Below are 22,022 nucleotides of genomic sequence, written 5' to 3' on the forward strand. Positions count from 1 at the left end.
TTCATCAGGTGGTTATGGAGTACACAATTGTAAGACACAGAATTTACACTGTAAACTTTTGCTATAAATTCTGTGTCTTGCAATTGTGTCCTCCATAACCAACTGATGAAGGAGCGGCGTTCTGAAAGCTAGTCTGCTTCCAATTAAACTTTTTTTAATTTTTGAAATGCAATAAATAAGTTGTTATCTTTAAATATACGTAGTAGATTATTGAACTGTTCGCCAATTCACCAGTTATGTTTAAAACTAATGGTGTATTTTTTATCAACTTTGGGTTCACCACTTATTGTTTTAAAGACTTGTACTAAACAAACAAATCTGGACACAATCTATTCATTGTCTTTAGACTAAATGAATACCATCTCCCTGGAGAATGATTGCCCTGTATCTTAAAGATAAGATCATTTGGGAGACAGACCAAGCTGAGAATGTTTCAATTTGTTTCTGTCTAATTATGTCCTTTCATAATTGCGATACATGGATTCTTATTTTCTTTCTCATATAATGTATTGCTAGATTTACTGCCTTAAGTAAGTAGGCAGCAAAAATATTTATTTGCGATTCACTTAGCTGTTTGTCTAAAATCCAGTCACTAAGAGGCCAAGAAGGTATGCAGTGGTCATTGCAACTGTTGATTTAACTCTGCGTGGGGGCTGGGCTGAGCAGAGTGTCGACAGAAACTCTCAATGAGCTGTGACTTTTCACCTTACTGACCACTATATTCCTTTTTATTCAGCCTCAACGTTTTGCTTTCTTTGTTGATGAAAGTTGGGTATAGATCTGACAAGATTGAAATCCTTGAGCTATGTTTCAGTTCCCGATGAAGTTTGGTAAGTCAAGTCCGTAACAATTGTTGCTATTCTTAGCGTTCTGTAAAATACTGGAAAACTGGATATATCTTCATTTGTAAGACAGATGCAGGAAGCCCATGGTGTTTTAATTATCTAGCATTCTCTCGGAGAATAATGTGGTGTTGATCTGTGTTGTACAGAAGCATAAACCAGGACTAAATTCCATACAAAAAATGCTTGCTTCTTAAAATGCTCTATGGTTGGCCACTACATAAAAAAATTCTGTAAAGCTGTGTTTGATGTAAAACTATGTTATATTTTCAATGTTTTTAACAGATTGCTGTCCCTTTATAAAGAGGCACATTAGCTTAAAGCAAAAGCCAAGCAATTCTAGTTCACAACCTTTAATTTAGCAGTGCTGAGTATATTGTAAAAAAAGACAAATTAAGTCAGAGGGTTACAATAACTAATTTGTAATTGGTAATACCTTGATTATGTTAAAACATGACAAAATTAGATATTTTAAATACAAATATTTTCAACAGTAGGAAGTTCTATTTATCAATCTATTCATTTTAATTAATTGTTATAAAAATACCAATAAATGTTTTTAAAAAGTTCCTCAATACTTTTTTAAATGACAAATGAAGATTAAGGCCAATGTAATGTTAAGAAATTTAAGATTAATTACCACTGTGATGACATCCTCAGGTATGTTTTTGGTCAAAATGACTTTATAAGAATTGTAAGAACCTTGTTATTATTAATGAAGAATAAGTGCTATCAATGAAGAATTGATTCTGCATTATGCTTCATAATTATTATTAGAAACTATGCATTTTCAAGATCGTTTTGCATGTGTTTTATGGATGTAATAATTTTCTCCTGCAGGTTTGTAATTCTATTTTTAAACTACAGCAGGAAATAAATTAACAATAGACAAAATTCCATTACATTAGTTCTGTTGCTACTTATAAGGCTTTTATTACAGAACAAGGTGGTATCTATTGAACTAATTAATTAGAAATTAAAAATATATTACATAAAGTTGTCATAGTATGACATGAATAGGTTAATCAATTACCTGCAATATCACGGTAATTTCTATATCTTGATTTGTTTTGCTTTTGATGCTGTTTATTACGAAATTTTCTGCTTCTGTGGATACTTCATTTAAAGTGATAATTCTTTGTAGGTTAGCATTAAATTGTTTTGAGACTACACACATAAAATAAATCTGTTGAATTTAATAAACATTTTCAGTATGAACATTGATGGCACTTGGTTGTTATTGTTAAACTGAAACATACATAAATTTACTCTTAAAACTTTCAGGCTAAATTAGAAATGTAAAAGATAACATACAAGAAATTTTATTTCTAGAGTTATGAGTGGTTTATTAGTTTAGAAACCATCTTAGTTTACCATCTTAGTCTAATACAGCACAGGTTGTATGAACATGCTGTTTATACGCACTAATTTGCCATGGATCTCGTTTAATATAATTTGCAGTCAACATTGGACTTGAAAATGTATAATCAACCAGATATGGAATAGATAGGATTGGAACATTGTACTTCTTGTATTTGCTACACAGGTTAATTGTAAGTATAACTGATGGATCTAGCTGGTATCCTTGAGAACCCTCATGTTCCTGATGTCTTCCAAGAGCCTGATACCTTAGTAGAATGATTACAAGGGCAAGTGCTTCCCTCTTGCACCAAGGGTGATGACTATGAAACAGAAACCCCTGACTGTGTTGAGTGTTCAGGTCATTCTGCTACAATACACTTTTCGTTAATGCAAATTATAGATTAGATTCCCTACAATGTAGAAACACACCATTTGGTCCAACAAGTCCACACTGACCCTCCGCAGAGTAACCCACCCAGACTCATTTCCCTACATTTACCCCTGACTAATGCACCTAACACTATGGGCAATTTAGCATGGCCAATTTACCTGACCTGGACAACATTTAGATTGTGGGAGGAAAGAGGAATGCCCATGGGAAATCCGCGCAGACACGGGGAGAATGTGCAAACTCCACACAGACAGTCGCCTGAGGTGGGAATCGAACCCGGGTCCCTGGCACTGTGAGGCAGCAGTGCTAATCACTGAGCCACCATGTGATTGACAAATTGTGGATGTTGTTTGGATAATGCAAACTTTCTACTTATATCGATTTTCTAATAGCACTCTTCTACAGCGTGATTTTCTGTAGCAGTTTTTGATAGTGCGATTTTCTATAGTGCAAGGTTGCAGAGGAACACAACTGTTGCATTATAACAAAATGACCTGTAGATACAATGCAGCTCAGTCTTTGACCAGGACCCTGGTAGACCAGACAATAGATCTGTTGAAGATGAGGTTTTACTGCTTCAGTCTGGGGGGCTTTGCAGGTACAGTGTGGTGCTTAAACCTACTGCGCTGTGCTCTGTTCAATGGGAGCAGACAAAAGGATATGTAATAGAACAGAATAGTACAGCGCATGAACAGACTTTATGGCCCGCCAAGATTGCATGATGTCTTTGTTTCTTAAAATGACAGGATGTCTTTTTAAACTAGAACTCTTCTGCCTCTACATGATCTGTATCTCTCTATTCCCTGCCTATTGAATTGAATTAGCTTTATTGTCACATATACTCAAATGTGTACAGTGAAAAGTTTATAAGTCACCACTTACAGTGCCATATTAGATACAAAGGTATGATCCTTAGTTACTGGTTAGGGAAATGAAGAAAACATAAGTTACCTTATGTATAACCAAACAGTATAACCAAACGTTAGAAAAACATGAAGCAAAGTTTAAAAAGGCAAACATCACAGTTGTCTCCAAAGGCTCTCCTCAGCAGACCAGCTGAGGGGCCTCCACGTGGTCTGACTGCTGGCTGCTGCCATGCTTTGCGCTGGGCCGCTGTATGCTGGTCCCTGCTTTGGGCCACTGCTCACTGATGGCTTCCCCACTTCAAGGCACTGATCACGGCTGCCAACCACTGACCCTGCTTTCGGAGGTTGGGGCTGAATGTCTAAGACCAAGAGAAGGGAAAAGAGAGGAAAGAAAAAGAGAGAAAAAAAGAAGAAAAAGAATGGTTGGAGCAGAAGAGCTCCGTCTGGAGTGTCCTACTCTGCTGCTATCTTACCTATTCATAGATTTGTCAAGATGCCTCTTAAATATTGCTATTGGATCCGTCTCAACCAGCTTCACTGGCAGTGCGCTCGTAAAAGACCTGCCTCTCACATCTCCTCTAAACTTCAACAAGTTTGTCCAATCTCTCCTCATAGTTAATACCCTCCAAACCAGGCAACATCTGATAAACCATTTCTGTACCCTTGCCAAAGCCTCCACATCTAGTGTGGTGGCCAGAACTATACACAATATTTCAAACGTGGCCTAACTGAAGCTCCAGACAACTGTAACATGATTTGGCAATTTTTATACTCTATGCCCCAAATGATGAAGGCAAGCATGCCATATGCCTTCTTGACAACCTTAAGACCATAAAACATAGGAGTGGAAGTAAGTCCACTTCACCATTCAATCATGGTTGATGGGCATTTCAACACCACTTACCTGTACTCTCCCCATAGCCCTTAATTCCTTGCAAAATTGAGAAGTTATCAATCTCTGCCTTGAAGACATTTAACGTCCCGGCCTCCACTGTGCAATGAATTCCACACATCAACCACTCTCTGGCTGAAGAAATATTTCCTCATTTCCATTTTAAATTGACCCCCTCTAATTCTAAGGCTGGGCCCATGGGTCCTAGTATCCCTGCCTGATGAAGCAAATTCCCAGTGTCCACCCTTTCTAAGTCATGCATTATCTTGTAAGTTTCTATTAGATCGCCCCTCAACCTTCTAAACTCTAATGAATACAATCCCAGGATCCTCAGCTATTCATTGTATGTTAGGCCTACCATTCCAGGGATCATCCACTGGACACGGTCCAGTGCCAGTATGTCCTTCCTGAGGTGTGGGACCCAAAACTGGACAGAGTATTCTAAATGGGGCCTAACCAGAGCTTTATAAAGTCTCAGTAGCACATCGTTGCTTTTATATTCCAACCTTCTTGAGATAAACGAGGAGAAAGTGAGGACTGCAGATGCTGGAGATCAGAGCTGAAAGTATGTTGCTGGAAAAGTGCAGCAGGTCAGGCAGCATCCAAGGAACAGGAGAATCGACGTTTCCTGAAGAAGGGCTTATGCCCGAAACATCGATTCTCCTGTTCCTTGGAAGATGCCTGACCTGCTGCGCTTTACCAGCAACACATTTTCAGCTTCTTGAGATAAACGACAACATTACATTTGCTTTCTTAACCATGGAGTCAACCTGCAAGTCAACATTTAGAGAATCCTGGACTAGCATTCCCAGACCCCTTTGTACTTTGGCTTTATGAATTTTCTCACCGTTTAGAAAATAGTCCAGGCCTGTATTCTTTTTTCCAAAGTGCAAGACCTCACATTTGCTCACATTGAATTTCATCAGCCATTTCTTGGACCACTCTCTTAAATTGTCTAAATCTTTCTGCAGCCTCCCCACCTCCTCAGCACTACCTGCCTGTCTGCCTAACTTCGGATCATCAGAGAACTTCACCAGAATGCCCCCATTCCTTTTGTCCAGATCATTAATATATGAAGTGAACCCACTACTTGTCACTAGCTGCCATTCTGAAAAAGAACCTTTTATCTCAGCTCTCTGCCTTCTGTCAGACAGGCAATCTTCAATCAATGCCAGTCACTGACCTCGCCTTAATCAGCAGCCTCCCGTGAGGCACCTTTTGGAAGTCTAGGTAGATAACAGTAACAGGGCTTCCCTGGTCCAACCTACTTATTACCTCTTCAAAGAATTCTAATAGATTTGTCAGGCACGACCTTCCCTTATTAAATCCAACCCTGCACTTCCAAGAATTTAGAATTCTCATCCTTAACGATGGATTCTAGAATTTTACCTACAACCGGGGTAAGCCTAATCGGCCTATAATTTTCCATCTTTTGTCTTGATCCTTTCTTGAATAGCGATTTTCCAATCATTTGGGACTTTCCCTGACTCCAGTGATTTATTGAAAGATTACAACCAACGCCTCCGCTATTTCTTCAGCCACCTCCCTCAGAACTCTAGGATGTAAGAACTCTAGGATGTAGCCCATCTGGGCCAGGAGATTTATCAATTTTTAGACCTTTTAGCTTTTCTAGCACTTCCTTTTTTGGAATGGCTACCATACTCAACTCTGCTCCTTGACTCTCCTTAATTGTTGGGATATTACTCATGTCTTCCACTGTGAAGACTGACACAAAGTATTTATTAAGTTCTTCACCTATTTCCTATCTCCCATCACTAGCGTTCCTACATCAATTTGGAAAGGCTCAATTTCTACTTTTGCCTTTGTTTGTTTCTTATGTATTGAAGGAAACATTTACTATCATTTCTAATATTACTGGCTAGCTTACCTTCATACTTGATCCTTTCCTTCCTTATTTCTCTCTTTGTTATCCTCTGTTTGTTTTTGTAGTTTTTCTTTGAGATGAATCTCTATACTGTGTCCTCAATTACACCCAGAAACTCCTGCTATTGTTGCTCTACTGTCTTCCCCACTAGGCTCTGCTTCCAGTCGATTTTCATCAGTTCCTCTCGCATGCCCCTGTAATCACCTTTATTTAACTGAAACACCATTACATCGAATTTTGCCTTTGCTGTTTCAAACTGCAGACTGACCTTTACCATATTATGATTGCTGCCTCCTAAGAGTTCCCTTACTTTAAGATCTTTTATAAAGTCTGGCTCATTACATAGCACTAAGTCCAGAATAGCTTGCTCCCTTATGGGCTCCATCACAAGCTGTTCCAAAAAGCTATCTTGTAAGCATTCCATGAATTCCCTTTCTTTGGGTCCACCGACAACATTATTCACCCAGTCCATTTGCATATTGAAGTCCCCTATGATCACCGTGACCTTGCCTTTCTGACATGCCCTATCTATTTGCCGGTACATCTTGTGCCCCTGGTCCTGACCACGGCTGGGAGGTCTGTACATAACATACATTACGCTTTTTTTGCCTTTGTGGTTCGTGAACTCCACCCACATAGACTCCACATCATCTGACCTTATGTCATTCAGTGCCATAGATTTAATTTCATTCTTAGTTAACAAAACAACCCTGCCCCCTCTGCGTGCCTCCCTGTCTTTTCGATAAGTTGTAAATCCTTGGATGTTTAACTGCCAGTCCTGAACCCCCTGCAACCATGTCTCTGTGATGCCTACACATCATAATCATTCACGATGATTTGTGCCGTTAATTCATCTGCTTTGTTACGAATACAGTGAGCATTCAGGTAAAGCACCTTAATGCTAATGTTCTTATCCTCATGATTTCTATCACCTCTAATAATATGTCCTAAGTTATCCTTCCTTTTTGCTTCATTCCTAGTCTGCCTCGAACTTAAACCCTTCACACATGCTAACATGCTGTTTATCTTTCGTGACTCCATACACCCTGTTGCTTTCCTGTTCCTTTCCCCCCGACTCACACGTTTAAAGTCATACTGACCACCCTTTCTATCCCTTTCGCCAGAACACTGGGCGGCACGGTGGCACAGTGGTTAGCACTGCTGCCTCGCAGCGCCAGAGACCCGGGTTCAATTCCCGATTCAGGCGACTGACTGTGTGGAGTTTGCACGTTCTCCCCGTGTCTGCGTGGGTTTCCTCCGGGGGCTCCAGTTTCCTCCCACAGTCCAAAGATGGGCAAGTCAGGTGAATTGGCCATGCTAAATTGCCCGTAGTGTTAGGTAAAGGGGTAAATGTAGGGGTATGGGTGGGTATACGCTTCGGCGGGTCGGTGTGGACTTGTTGGGCCGAAGGGCCTGTTTCCACACTGTAAGTAATCTAATCTAATCTAATCTAAAACACTGGTTCTAGATTGCTTCAGGTGGAGACCGTCCCATTGGTACAGATCGCCACATTTCCAAACATGATGCCAATGTACCATGAAATGGAACCCCTCTTTCCCACACCAATCTCTTAGCCACGTGTATACTTCTCTAATTTTCTTATCCCTATGCCAATTAGCACGTGGCTCGGGCATTAATCCAGATATTATGATGCTCGAGGACCTGTTCTTATCCACTTATCCACTTGTGTTGCGACTATCAGAGAACTATGGATCAGATCTTTTACAAGTACCTTTATAAGATCCTTCTGTGTGTTGATGCTACTAAGGGTTCTGCCACTTAATGTATACTTCTGTCATGTATTAGTCTCCCATGGGGACCAGCTGCATCATGAAAGAGGTGACTTTGGGATAATAGCATGAGAAAATGTGCAAGGGCTCATGGACAGAAATGTAACTCATATGACTACATCAGCTAATCAGAATGAAGTTAGGCCACTTAGCTAGGCTGAATGGCTTCCTTCTGCACATTAACATTTCTATGATTCTGTGAATTCATCATGCATTCACTGTAATGTGAAGACTCTAATGTTAATTGTTTAATACAATGAAGCACGAAAATGTGCATATAATTTTCATTGTTTTGTCTGGTTTATAATGACTCTATATATGCTGTAACATTCAAAATATGATCACTGGGAATGTAGATGTGGAAATTACTGGCAGTAGTTTTCAAGTTTCTGTTATATATTAACTATTTGTCAATTCATTTTTTTTATTCTCAATCTTCATATTATCTTCATCCCAAATTTTAAAGAAATACACATATTATATCAGCATCTGTCATAAAATTAAACATTAAAACCTGACTAACCCCGACCCAACCGGACCACCCTCCAACCATGCGACTACACCCTCAAGCAAGCTACCCTGCTGACCAGACTAACAATCAGCTCCCTACCTCATCCAGTTCCCAACTTTGAATCCTCCTCACCCAATCACTCACTCATCTGCCCCCTAACCTAACCCCCTCCCCCTTACCCACCTAACCATACATAGAGTCAGAGAGTCATAGTGATATACAGCATGGAAACAGACTTTTAAATCCAACTCATCAATGCCATCCAGATATCCTAAACAAATTTAGTCCCATTTTCCAGCATTTGGGCAATATCACTCTAAACCCTTTCATTCATATACCCATCCAGCCTCCACCACTTCCTCTGGCAGTTTATTCCAAACATGTATCACCCTCTGCGTGGAAAAGTTGCCCCTTTGGTCCCTTTTAAATCTCTCCACTCTCACCTTACACCTATGCCCTCTAGTTTTTGACTTCCAATCTCAGGGAAAAGATCTTGTTTATTTACCCTATCCATGCCCCTCATGATTTTATTAGCTTCTATAAGGTCACCCCTCAGCCTCTAAGGCTCCAGCTAAAATAGCCCCAGCCTAATCAGCCTCTCCCTATAACTCAAATCTGCCAACCCTGGCAATATTATTGTAAATCTTTTTAGAACCCTTTAAAGTTTCACAAAATCCTTCCAATAGGAAGGCGACCAGAATTGTATTCAATATTACAACAGTTGCTTAACCAGTGTCTTGTACAGCCACAGCATGACCTCCCAACTCCTATACTCAATGCACTAAGCAATGAAGACAAGCACACCAAATGCCTTCTTCACTATCCTATTCACCTGCAACTCCACTTTTAAGGAAGTATGAACTTACACTCCAAGGTCTATTTGTTCAGTTACACTTCCCAGTACCATAGCATTAAGTGTATAGGTCCTGCTAAGATTTGCTTTCCCAAAATGCAGCACTTCACATTTATCTAAATTAAACTCCATCGGCCACTCCTTAGCTGGTTGCCCCATCTGATCAAGATCCCGTTGTACTTTGAGGTAACCTTCATTGCTGTACACTACACCTCCAATTTTGGTGCCATCTGCAAAATTACTAACCATACCTCCTATATTTACATCCAAATCATTTATACAAATGACAAAAAGCAGTAGATCCAGCACCAATCCTTGTGGCACACCATTGGTCACAGGTCTCCAGTCTGAAAAGCAACCCTCCAGCACCACCCTCTGTCTTTTACCTTTGAGTAAGTTGTGTATCCAAATAGCTAGTTCTCCATATGCTCTAACCTTGCTAATCAGTCTACCATGACGAACCTTGTCAAATGCCTTACTGAAGTCCATATAGAATAAATCCACTGCTCTGCCCTCATCAATCCTCTTTGTTACTTCTTCAAAAAACTCAATGAAGTTCATGAGACATGATTTCCCACACAAAGTCATGTTGACTATCCCGAATCACTCCTTATCTCTCCAAATAATTGTAAATCCTGTCTCTCAGGATTCCCTCCAACATCTAGCTATCCTCCCTCACCAATCTCAACCACCTATCCACTCTTCCGTGTACATCAGTCATCCATTCATGCATTAACTCATGAATTCACTCACCCACACTTAAAGGTTGTACCTTTAACATTTCTTGAATATGACAGCTAGTGCTGGGAAAAGGGAATGTATCCTATCTTCTCCTATCTCTACTCCACTCTGATGGAAAGTCTAAGAATTGTGGATACTGGAAATTTGAAACAAAAACAGAAGAAGGGCCACTAGGCCAGAAATGTTGATTCTGCTCTCTCTCTGCTCTGAATGAGTTTCCCAGAGAGATGCGATGCTACATAATTCTCTAAATGTCAATATCTAAAAATCTCATGTGTGCAGCATTGTAACTGACTGAAAGATTCAGGCCAATGTCTTTCAATACCTGGTACATATAAAAATAATTCAGTATTTGTTCTTGTAATGAAGTTTGATTTAACAGTAAAAAGAAAAAGTGAACATCGCCAAGGCAGACTATTTGAATTTTATGTGATACTGTATCCAAGCAATACTTCAGTGAAAGGACTGAATGCAAAAGACCATGACATTAACAAATTATCCTGCTGCTATTCAAGAAAACCATGGCAACTGAACCAACATTTCTTATTTAGTTTCTCAAAGAAGATAATTGGCTCAGATCTTCCAATCAGATTGGAAAACCTGGGCGTTGGGAAGTTATGTTTCTTCAGCTGAAGCACAGAATTGCCTGGAGCTTTTCACTGGGTGTGGAAACTTAATTGGGAGGAGGCAAAAGTTTAGTTTCCTGAAGATGTGTTAAAGTTTTGCTACTAATTTCCCCAAAACTTTCAGGCAGGTTGGGTTTCTTGAATATGACAGCTAGTGCTATCTATGTAGCATCTATCTGACAGGGTGGACATCTTCCTCCAAGCTTGAGTGAATACCAACTTGTTCAGTTACTTTGGCTCTTTCATAACCGAGGCATTTTGTGCAAATGATTCCAATGTTTGGAGTGAAGCCATTCCATGTTGATCAACTCATGAGAAGTCTCAAACATCTGCAACCTGGCTTCATGTTGTCTACAGTGTTCTGGGGTGAAGCCTGACTGCCTACTTAACTGAATCAACCAAACCAGCTGACATCAGCAAACCTGATCACCCAAGGCAAACAGGACAAAGCACAAAAGGGGTGTAATTCAGAATGCATTTGAATGTGTTTTGTTCCTTTAGGGTGACATATAAGGATCGGTGCTTGGTCCTCTACTTTTTGTCATTTATATAAATGATTTGGATACGAGCATAAGAGGTACAGTTAGTATGTTTGCAGATGACACCAAAATTGGAGGTGTAGTGGACAGCAAAGAGGGTAACCTTAGATTACAACAGGATCTGGACCAGATGGGCCAATATGCTGAGAAGTGGCAGATGGAGTTTAATTCAGATAAATGCGAGGCGCTGCATTTTGGGAAAGCAAATCTTAGCAGGACTTATACATTTAATGTTAAGGTCTTAGGGAGTGTTGCTGAACAAAGAGGAAAGATGTTGTGAAACTTGAAAGGGTTCAGAAAAGATTTACAAGGATGCTGCCAAGGTTGGAGGATCTGAGCTACAGGGAGAGGCTGAACAAGCTGAGGCTGTTTTCCCTGGAGCATCGGAGGCTGAGGGGTGACCTTATAGAGGTTTACAAAATTATGAAGGGCATGGATAGGATAAATAGACAAAGTCTTTTCCCTGGGGTCGGGAAATCCCGAACTAGAGGGCATAGATTTAGGGTGAGAGGGGAAGGATATAAAAGAGACCTAAGGGGCAACTTTTTCACGGAGAGGGTGGTACGTGTATGGAGTGAGCTGCCAGAGGATGTGGTGGAGGCTGGTACAATTACAACATTTAAGAGGCATTTGAATGGATATATGAATAGGAAGGGTTTGAAGGGATATGGGCCAGGTGCTGGCAGGTGGGACTATATTGGGTTGGGATATCTGGTCTGCATGGACGGGTTGGACCAAAGAGTCTCTTTCCATGCTGTACATCTCTATGACTCTATATAGGAGCACAAGTCTGGATGGTGAGGAATATTCATGACTGGAAAACAAAGAAAAGATAGGCTTTTAGCAGGAGCGAATTAATGGAGGCCATAGTGGAGGAAAGAAAGTGCAGGGGGAACTTAAGACTAAAACTGGGGGAGCAAAGAGGCGCCAAAAGAAACAATGGTAGGTAAAATTAAGGGAATCCCAAGATAAACTAAAAGTTATATTAAAGGGGGAGAGGACAACCAGGAAAACAAAAAGGCCTGTTAGCGACAAAATGGGCAATCTGTGCATTGACCTGGAGGCCATTGGTAGGATATTAAATAGGTACTTCTGTATTCACTCAGGGAGTGAATATACATTCAGAATTTTGGGAGACAGGCTGTGAGTTTCTTGAGCAGGTTGAGATATGGAGTGATAATGTATTGGGGGTTTTGCTAGTCTTAAATATGGACAGATCCCCAAGCCTGGATGCATTGTATCCCAGATTGCTGATGGAGATGAAGCAGAAAATTGCTGGGGCTCGGACCCAAATTTTTAATTTTTCTTTGCCACAGGGGAGATTCCAGAGGACAGCAAATGTGGTTCCATTTTTCAAGAAGGGTGGTAGGGAAAAATCAGGTATTTACAGACCAATGAGTCTCACATCAGTGGTCAGGAAACTACTGGAGAAAATTCTGAAGGAAGGGATTAATGTCTACTTTAGACAGAGTTTGACTGAGGACAGTCAGCATAGCTTTGTCAGAGAGAATTACATTGAATTTTTCAAGGAGGTGATCAGCTGTATAGTTGATGTAGTTCATATGCATTTCAGCAAAGCCTTTGAAAAGGTTCCACATGGGAGTCTGATGAAGAAGGTAGGAGCACGTAGGATCCAGGGTAACTTGGCAAGATTGATCCAAAATTGGCTCAGTGGTATGAGACACAGGGTGGTGGTAGAAGGCTCTTTGTGTGACTGGAAGCTGGTGTGCAGTGGTGTACCATAGGAGTGAGTGCCGAGTCCCTTATTATTTGTGAATAGAAAGTATAAATTAGATTGTGGGGGCTTGGGGTGGGGGGTATGATAAGTTTGTAGATGACATGAAGATTGGTTGGGTGATTCACAGTGAGTGAGAATCCATATCACCAAAGATATAGATTGGGCAGATGGGCAGATCAATTGCAGGTGGAATTTAGCCCTGAAAAGCATAAGATAATGTGCTTTGGAAGCAGAAACAGGATAGGGAAATACTCAATAAATGTCAGGACACTAGAAAACTCAGAGGATCTTGGGGTACTTTCCCACAAATCCCTGAAAGCAGCAGGACAGGTTAATAGAGTGGTGAAGAAGACATACAGGATACTTACCTTTAGCAGAGTCAAGAATCTGGTGCTGGAAAAGCACAAATGGTCAGGCAGCATCTGAGGAGTAGGAGAATCAACATATCGAGCATAAGCTTTTCATCAGGAAACATTGATTCTCCTCCTCCTCAGATGCTATGATTGGCTGTGCTTTTCCAGCAGCACACTCTAGAATCTGATCTCTAGCATTTGCAATCCTCACTTTCTCCTCTGCTTACCTTTATCAGTCATGGCATAAATGATAAGAGCGGGGAGGCTGCATTGGAACTGTGTGCAAAACTTTGGTTCGGTCAAAACTGAAGTGCTATGTGCAATTCTAGTTGCCAATCTTTATAAATTTCTACAGAGCCTCTGGATCCACTTCCCATACCGAACAAGTCCGAAGGCACATCTCTAGAATTGTTGATTTTCTAACAGAGATACATAGACAAATAGGGAAACCTCTGGCAAAGGTGCTAGAGATCATGTACAGTCTGGAGCTAAAGGGACAGGCAGCTGCCCAAGTTCTGCCTGATGTCATGGCTCCAGTATGTGAGTGCAATACTGTTTTCATGATTGAATGGTAACTGCAATGGAGAGATCAGCAGAACAATAAGTACCTGCCAGGTCTGTGCTCAAACCTTCACTCCATTCATCATTCCTTCACTGGCTCAGTAAGAGGATACCCAAGAACCTTCATCTCCTCTATGGTGAGGGAGGTGCCATAGCCAGCTGCCACAGAGGAGCAACAGCCAGGCAACCAGTGACTGTCATCTCAGGACACTCCAGAGGAGCTCTGCCATTCACATCCCCTCTGCCAGGAACCCAAACACCTCTATCAGATCAGACCACGGAGGTTACATCAGTACCTCTACAGGAAATCCCCAGCAGGCCAGAGCCCTCAAGCACCAAACTACCAGAGGATGACCTCTAAACTCACCTGCAACAAAGTGGCAAAGGATCAGGCTTCCTCATAGTCAAGGTCACACCAGAGTATAGCAGAAGGTAAAGAATGATTTGAGTGAATATATCTTGTATATGACACAAATTATAGCACTCGTACATCAGTCTTATGGTTTCTTTCAATCAGTTGAGGTTTCTGACTATTAATATTATTCTTGTTGACCACTTTAAGGGACAATGATCATCATGGGCACTTACATGCATATCATGTGCAGCAGTGCAAAAAGTGCTCCTTCATTGCTGGCCTCTTAGAGAAATATGACATCTAGAGAATGTACATTTAAGCTAGGTGATTGAGTTTTGGGAGTCAATCAGAATAGCTTACCTCCATATCTCAATGAGTGATGAATGCTCCTTGCAAATGATGGTTGGAGTCATATAAGTGCAACCCACATGAAATGCTGCATAACTTCATACTGATGCTCTGGCTGGAATACTGAACAGGAAGCCATTGTGGTGAAGGGAACAAATCTGAAAGGGAACTTACAAGTTATGCCAAACAAAGTAGATTAATGTTTTAAATTTATAAGCCAAGCATTCCATTGAAGGCAGGAATGCTTCTGCACCAGAATTGGCTCATGGTTTTGAATGTCACCATGTGTTAATACAAAGTCATTCACCCACAAATCTAGTCTCGAATAGCGTGTTTGAATCTGTCTGCCTCATGTCAGCACTGCCTTGGCTTCCTCAGCATTTTATCATTACTGTTGGGTCCCTCACCATCTTTGCCACTGTCGCACTCCTCTTCATCCTCATCTATGCAGGCAAGGGGGAGGGTTAATCTTCCCCTCTCATGCAATAGATAAGCTTGGTTGTGCAGGGCACAGCAACCAGTCACTGTACAGGATACCGTGTTCAGTGAGTACTGCAGTACTCCTCCTGAACAGTGCAAGCAACAGTAACATACGTACAGAAGACTAATCATCTGTTTAGTGCTGATTCTGGTGGATGCATGGTCAGCATCGTAATGTTGTTCGCCATCAAACTGAGATTGCATATTAGGGTCAATAGTATGCCTTCTTAGCATACCCTTTGTCATCAGTGAGCCAATGGAGATGGTATGTGATGACAAACATTTAGGGAATTAGGATGTTGTGCAGAATGTCATGACAATTCCCTAGTTAGTGGATACATACTTACAAAGATGGTTGCCTGCAGTCACAAATGAGCTGAACATTAAAGAAGTAACATCACATTTTGTTAAGGAATCTGGCTTTAACTGCATGCTCACACAATATTTTTCTGAAGTACTGATTTTACTGTTGGATATATCTGTACTATGCAGGAACATCTGTACAAACAGATTTGAGATCCCTTCTATTGGCACTGCACATTCTCTAAGAATCCTGACTTTGAAGACCAATTTTGAAAAAGATGGTGATTGTAACCTTTTGTTTTAGCTTCATTCCTTTCCGTCTAGATTACATGTTTTCCCATATAAAAGTAGGTGGAATTCTCATTTGCTCTGGTGGCCCCTTTGTCCTTCTTCAATCTCCCTCTGAGTCTATTGGTCATCAATATTGCCATCAATATTCCTGCTCTTCATCCTGATCCAGCTCCTATCTCTATGCCTGACCTTAGATTAAGATATTTTAAATCAACCTAGCAAGTTTTGAGAAGATTGAGAAGATTATCAGCAGTGCTTTTCCCGGAGACCCACTGAAGATGTTACCTAGTAGGGTGGAAACATCTGGAAATGAACCTTCCAGCTCAGCGAGCAAACCTACATCCAGAATTTAAATCAACTTATTCAGATCTGTTGCAATATGTCAAGGGCAGATGAGACTCGAACCTGCTGTTTCTAGCCCAGAGGTAGGGACACCACAAGAGCCTTCCAACTTCAACCTTAGACCTCTAGACAACAAATCCAGTGACATAACCAATGCATTACTATTGCCCCATTTGCCCAACCTCAACTTTATTCTAATTAACCTATTCTGAAATGTTATTACACAACTCTGGAGCAGATGGGACTTCAGGCCAGGCCTCCTGGCTTGGAGATAGTGACACTACCTCTGCACCACAAGAGCAACCCACCTCAACTTTACACCACTCCACCTTATTTTGTTTACCTACCTATTCCCCCTTCCCAGCACACCTAACTTCCCCAGTGTGTCCCCTACCCTTATATTACAGCTGCTGACTTTCCTTGTCCCCTTGCCCCAACCACTGTGACTTCCCCCTAAGCATTCCACTTTGCTCCCTTCATTCACAAGGGTGCTGCCACACCCCTGACAGCCACCCCTTTTTATATTCCATTCCACACCATTCTATCTCATGTAGCCCGCACTTCTGTGAACCATTCCTGTACAGCCCTTTTTCCTTTTCAGACCCTTTTCCCATTGAATCACTTTGCCTGTCCCAGTCAGATTTTCTGGAGTCAGCAAGTTTGAGTACCTTGTTGGGTCAGCCTAGTGGGCTGTCACCCAATCAGCATTCACCCCTTACACTGTCAGCATTTCACAACAACAAGCAAGACCATGTAAGGCTGAGACTTTAGGTGTACTAGATGATATGAAAAGGATTCATGATACCCTGAGGTATTGTGCAAAAAAAATGGGTTGGTGTCAAGTAATAGCACCAGAATTTAGAGGAAGAAGTTTACTCTCCTTTGCACTTGCCTCATACATACAGTTTTGTCTGTGAATACACATTTCACATTTTTGGCAAAGAGGATTATGCCCATGAACATAAATCCAGTGGGCTGGGGTGTTATTGAGTATTCATGACATCCTTAGGAATGTTAACCCACCTGAAAGGTTCTGCGAATGTAATAGGAAAGTTTTGTTCTGCTGTCAGGAAACTGATTGTTTCTCTTCCCAGTTGAATAACTTGCTGTACCTGTCCTTCTAAAAGTTCCAGGAGTGCCCAGAAACTTCCTCCCTTTATTTCAAACAAAACAAAATAGACATTTAAGTTGTTCCAATTCTTCTGAGTGATCTTCCAATAGAGGGTACTTCAGAACTGACTGAGACAGAGCATCATGCAAAGAGTCTGCAGAAAATCTCCTTGCTATAGCACTAACTGAAGTATTAGTCAAGTTGAAATGTGCCAAAGCATCTTTTAAAAACTACAGAAAGTAAATGCATAAGGTGAATGTGTTATCAGGTACAGTGGGTAACGAGGTAGAGTAAGCGAGCTAAATGGGTAAGGGTTAGAACAGCAGGTGACAGGGTGCCAAGGTGGCAGTTTGCTAAGTTGGTAGGGACGCAAACAGTTACCATAGTAGGTTGTAAGTGTGTTTGAGTTTGGCATGGTGGCAATTAGGTGAGGAGCAGGTGGCTTGGGGCATTTGACTTGGGAGGGGAGTTAGGTTGGATCTTGGAGTAGTTGTGGTAGAGAACAAGTTGAGGTGTTGGGTGCTGATCAGGTGGTTAGGTCTGGTCAGCCAAAGGTTTTGGGGAGGAGTCACGGTTCAGGGATGTAGCTCGAGAGTCACAGCAGAGAGTCAGTAGATATCAACTTGAATGATTGGGGGTGTTAAGTTTTATGGTTACTCATTAGTTAGATGAAGATATTTCTAACATTTCCTGGATAACTGTTCAGGTAAGAAATTTAAAGCTGTCCAAAGTCTCCAATTCTCGCTCAGAATTTTTTGAATTGTCTAAGGGTGCCGGGGACTGGCTCAATGAAAGTTCAAACATCCTGGGCAATTCCCACAAGCTAACTAACATTACGACTGAAGGATTCCATCTGAGTATGTCTGGTCTCCAACCATCTGGAACTGGAAGATCTGAACCATTATATACGCACTGAATAATTCGCCATGGCATTTCATATGGAGAGTCAAGATTAAGTACAATGTTCAGGTCAAGTAGGGCTACATGTTGGGGGGGCGGCACGGTGGCTCAGTGGTTAGCACTGCAACCTCACAGCACCAGGGTCCCAGGTTCGATCCCAGCCTCGGGTGACTGGCTGTGTGGAGTTTGCATATTCTCCCTGTGTCTGCGTGGGTTTCCTCCCACAGTCCAAAGATGTGCAGGTCAGGTGAATTGGCCACGCTAAATTGCCCGTAGTGTTAGGTGCATTAGTCAAGGGGTAATGGGTCTGGGTGGGTTACTCTTTGGAGGGTCGGTGTGGACTGGTTGGGCCAAAGGGGCCTGTTTCCACACTGTAAGGAATCTAATCATGATTGAATCACTTACCTTCAACTGGAAAAAAAATGAGTTTTTTATTGTCACATGTATCTAGAAAGATATAGGGAAAAGTGTTTTAAAGCCACAATCTGGCACTATTTTGATTTACAATAGGAATAAAAGGAAATTACATACGTAGAGTTCATCTTTGTTTAAGGGATCTTCCAACATAGCTCTAGGGATTCTGCACAGTCTCTGCAATGTGTCCTGGGCCTCAAGGGGGCCCTGCGCTGCACACTGTCTCCACTGCAGTGACCCATCGCTGTAGCCAGGACTCCCTGCTCCTGGCACTGCCACCACTGCAGCTGAAGACCAACCGAGTCCCCGAGTCCATGCCTGGGCACACCTATGAAAATTCCAAAGCATGACTCCCTTCTCCATGGTGGAAAAATCCAGCCCTTGTTGCCCATGCGATTTCCTTTAGCATTAATTGCTTTCAAATGAAATGTTGTTTGTTAATTTCGTGTGGCTTTGTCACATGGATTCTGGGTAATCCAAGATGGAGAACAGGAAAAAATTGTGGCTGTAAGAGCTGCTCCTTTTTTGAGGTATTTTAGGTGTTCCTCGAAATCCAGAGCAGCAATTACTGTTTGATATGCTACTGCACTGATTTGGAATGTTGGGGGAGAAAAGGTCAAAACAACGGCACTTTAAAAAGAAGGAAGACAGGCAAAAGCACTGACCACATAGTCAGAGAAAGAAACCTGCACTACTGTCTGACACAGCAGTGCCTCCCTGGTTCCAGGATCAGGGATATCTCGGAGAGGGTGCAGAATGCTCTCAAAGGGGAGAGGGATCAGCAGGAGATTGTTGTACACATTGAAAATAACGACATAGGAAGGGAAATGGGTGAGATTCTAAAGGGAGAATATAAAAAGTTAGGCAGGAATTTAAAAAGGAGGTGCTTAAGGGTAGTAATATCTGGATTATTCCTGGTGGTATGAGCTAGTGAGAGTAGGAATAGAAAGTTAGAACAGATGAATGAGTGGCTGAGGAGCTGGTGCAGGGTAGATGGGTTCATATTTTTCGATCATTGGAATCTCTTCTGGGATAGAAGTGATCGAGACAAGAACAACGGCTTGCACCTGAATTGAAAGAGGACTGATATACTGGCAAGGAGATTTGCTAGAACGGCTCAGGAGGATTTAAATTATAAAAGTGGTGGATGGGCCCCAGAGAGATAGTGAGGAAAGAGATCAATCTGAGATGGTACAGTTGGGAAAAGGGGCGCATCAAACAGTCAGGAACAAAGCAGAGAACAAGGTGGGACTGATAAATAAAGTGCATTTATTTCAATGCAAGAGGCCTAAAAGGGAAGGCAGATGAACTCAGGGCATGGTTAAGAACATGGGACTGGGATTCAATAGCAATTACAGAGACGTGGCTCAGGAGTGGACAGAACTGGCAGCTTAATATTCCAGGATACAAATGCTATAGGAAAGATAGAAAATGGGCAAGAGAGGAGGTGGAGTGGTGTTGTTGATAAGGGATAGCATTATGGCTGTACTTAGGAGGGATATTCCTGGGAATACATCTTGGGAAGTTATTTGGGTGGAATGATCATCTTATTGGGATTGTATATAGACCTTTCAATATTCAGCAGGAAATTGAGAAACAAATTTGTAAGGAGATTTCAGTTATCTGTCAGAATAATAGGGTGGTTATGATTGAGGATTTTAACTTTCCAAACCATAGATTGGGACTGCCATGGTGTTAAGGGTTTCGATGGAGAGAAATTTGTTACGTATGTATAAGAAAATTTTCTGAATCAGCATGTGGATGTACATTCTATAGAAAGTGCAAAACTTGAACTACTTTTGGGAAATAAGGCAGGGCAGGTGACTGAAGGAGCATTTTTGGACCAGCGACCATAATTCTATTAGTTTTAAAATAGTGATGGAAAAGGATAGATTAGGTCTAAAAGTTGAAGTTTTAAATTGGAGGAAGGCCAATTTTGATGGTATTAGGCTTTCAAAAGTTGATTGGGGGCAAATGTTCACAGGTAAAGGGATGGCTGGAAAATGGGAAACTTTCAAAAATGAGATACTGAGAGTCCAGAGAAAGTATATTCCTATTAGGATGAAAGGCAAGGCTGGTAGTTGTAGGACATTGAGGATTTGGTTAAGAAAAAGAAGGAAACATATGTCAGGTATGGACAGATGAGATGGAGTGAATCCTTAGAAGAGTATAAAGGCAGTAGAAGTATACTTAAGAGGAAAAATCAGGAGGGCAAAAGGGGGACATGGGATAGCTTCAGCAAATAAGGTTAAGGAGAATCCAAAGGGATTCTATAAATTCATTAAGGACAGAAGAATAAGTAGGGAGAGATGAGGGCCCCTCAAAGATCAGCAAGGCAGTCTGTGTGTGGAACTGCAGGAACTGGGGGAGATAGTAAACAAGTATTTTGCATCAGTGTTTACTGTGGAGAAGACATGGAAGACATAGAATGTGGGGAAACAGATGGTGACATCTTGAGAAATGTCCATATTACAGAGGAGGAGGTGCTGGATGTCTTAAAACACATAAAAGTGGATAAATCCCCAGAACCTGATCAGGTGTGCCCTAGAACTCTGTGGAAGTGAATACTGGGCCCCTTGCTGAGATATTTGTATCATCAATAGTCACAGGTGAGGTGCCGGAAGACTGGGGGTTGGCAAACGTGGTGCCACTGTTTAAGAAGAGTGGTAAGGAAAAGCCAGGGAATTATAGACTGGTGAGCTTGACATTGCTGGTAAGCAGGTTGTTGGAGGGAATCCTGATGGTCAGGATTTACATGTATTTGGAAAGGCAAACACTGGTCAGGGATAGTCAAAATGGTTTTGTACATGGGAAATTACATCTCACGAATTTGATTGAACATAGAACACAGAACAATACAGCACAGAACAGGCCCTTTGGCCCATGATGTTGTGCCAAACATTTGTCCTAGCTTAAGCATCTATCCATGTACCTATCCAATTGCCACTTAAAGGTCACCAATGATTCTGACTCTGCCACTTCCACAGGCAGCGCATTCCATGCCCCCACCACTCTCTGGGTAAAGAACCTACCCATGACATCCCCACTATACCTTCCACCCTTCACCTTAAATTTATGTCTCCTTGTAACATTCTGTTGTACCTGGGGAAAAAGTCTCTGACTGTCTACTCAATCTATTCCCCTGATCATCTTATAAACCTCTATCAAGTCACCCCTCTTCCTTCGCCTTTCCAATGAGAAATGGCCTAGCACTCTCAACCTACCCTCGTGCAACCTATTCTCCATTCCAGGCAACATCCTGGTAAATCTTCTCTGCACCCTCTCCAAAGCTCCCACATCTTTCCTAAAGTGAGGCGACCAGAACAGCACACAGTACTCCAAATGTGGCCTAAACAAAGTCCTGTACAGTTGCAACATCACTTCACAACTCTTGAATTCAATCCCTCTGCTAATGAACACTAATACACCATAGGCCTTCTTACAAGCTCTACCCACCTGAGTGGCAACTTTCAAAGACCTATGAACATAGACCCCAAGATCCCTCTGCACCTCCACCTTACTAAGAAC

At 41.6% G+C, this 22,022-nt stretch overlaps 1 protein-coding gene across 1 annotated transcript in view; it reads left to right on the forward strand.

Annotated features, from left to right (window-relative positions):
- The first annotated feature begins 789 nt into the window (after positions 1-789).
- The window catches only part of galnt3 (UDP-N-acetyl-alpha-D-galactosamine:polypeptide N-acetylgalactosaminyltransferase 3 (GalNAc-T3)), an 85,204-nt gene continuing 63,971 nt past the window's right edge, over positions 790-22,022 (forward strand). Inside the window, exon 1 of the mRNA XM_043693910.1 lies at positions 790-830. The gene's annotated coding sequence lies outside the window, so the exon portion shown is untranslated. The remainder of the gene's footprint in view (positions 831-22,022) is intronic.

This window comes from Chiloscyllium plagiosum, chromosome 7, assembly GCF_004010195.1.
Source record: "Chiloscyllium plagiosum isolate BGI_BamShark_2017 chromosome 7, ASM401019v2, whole genome shotgun sequence".
NCBI classification, from domain to species: Eukaryota; Metazoa; Chordata; class Chondrichthyes; order Orectolobiformes; family Hemiscylliidae; genus Chiloscyllium; species Chiloscyllium plagiosum.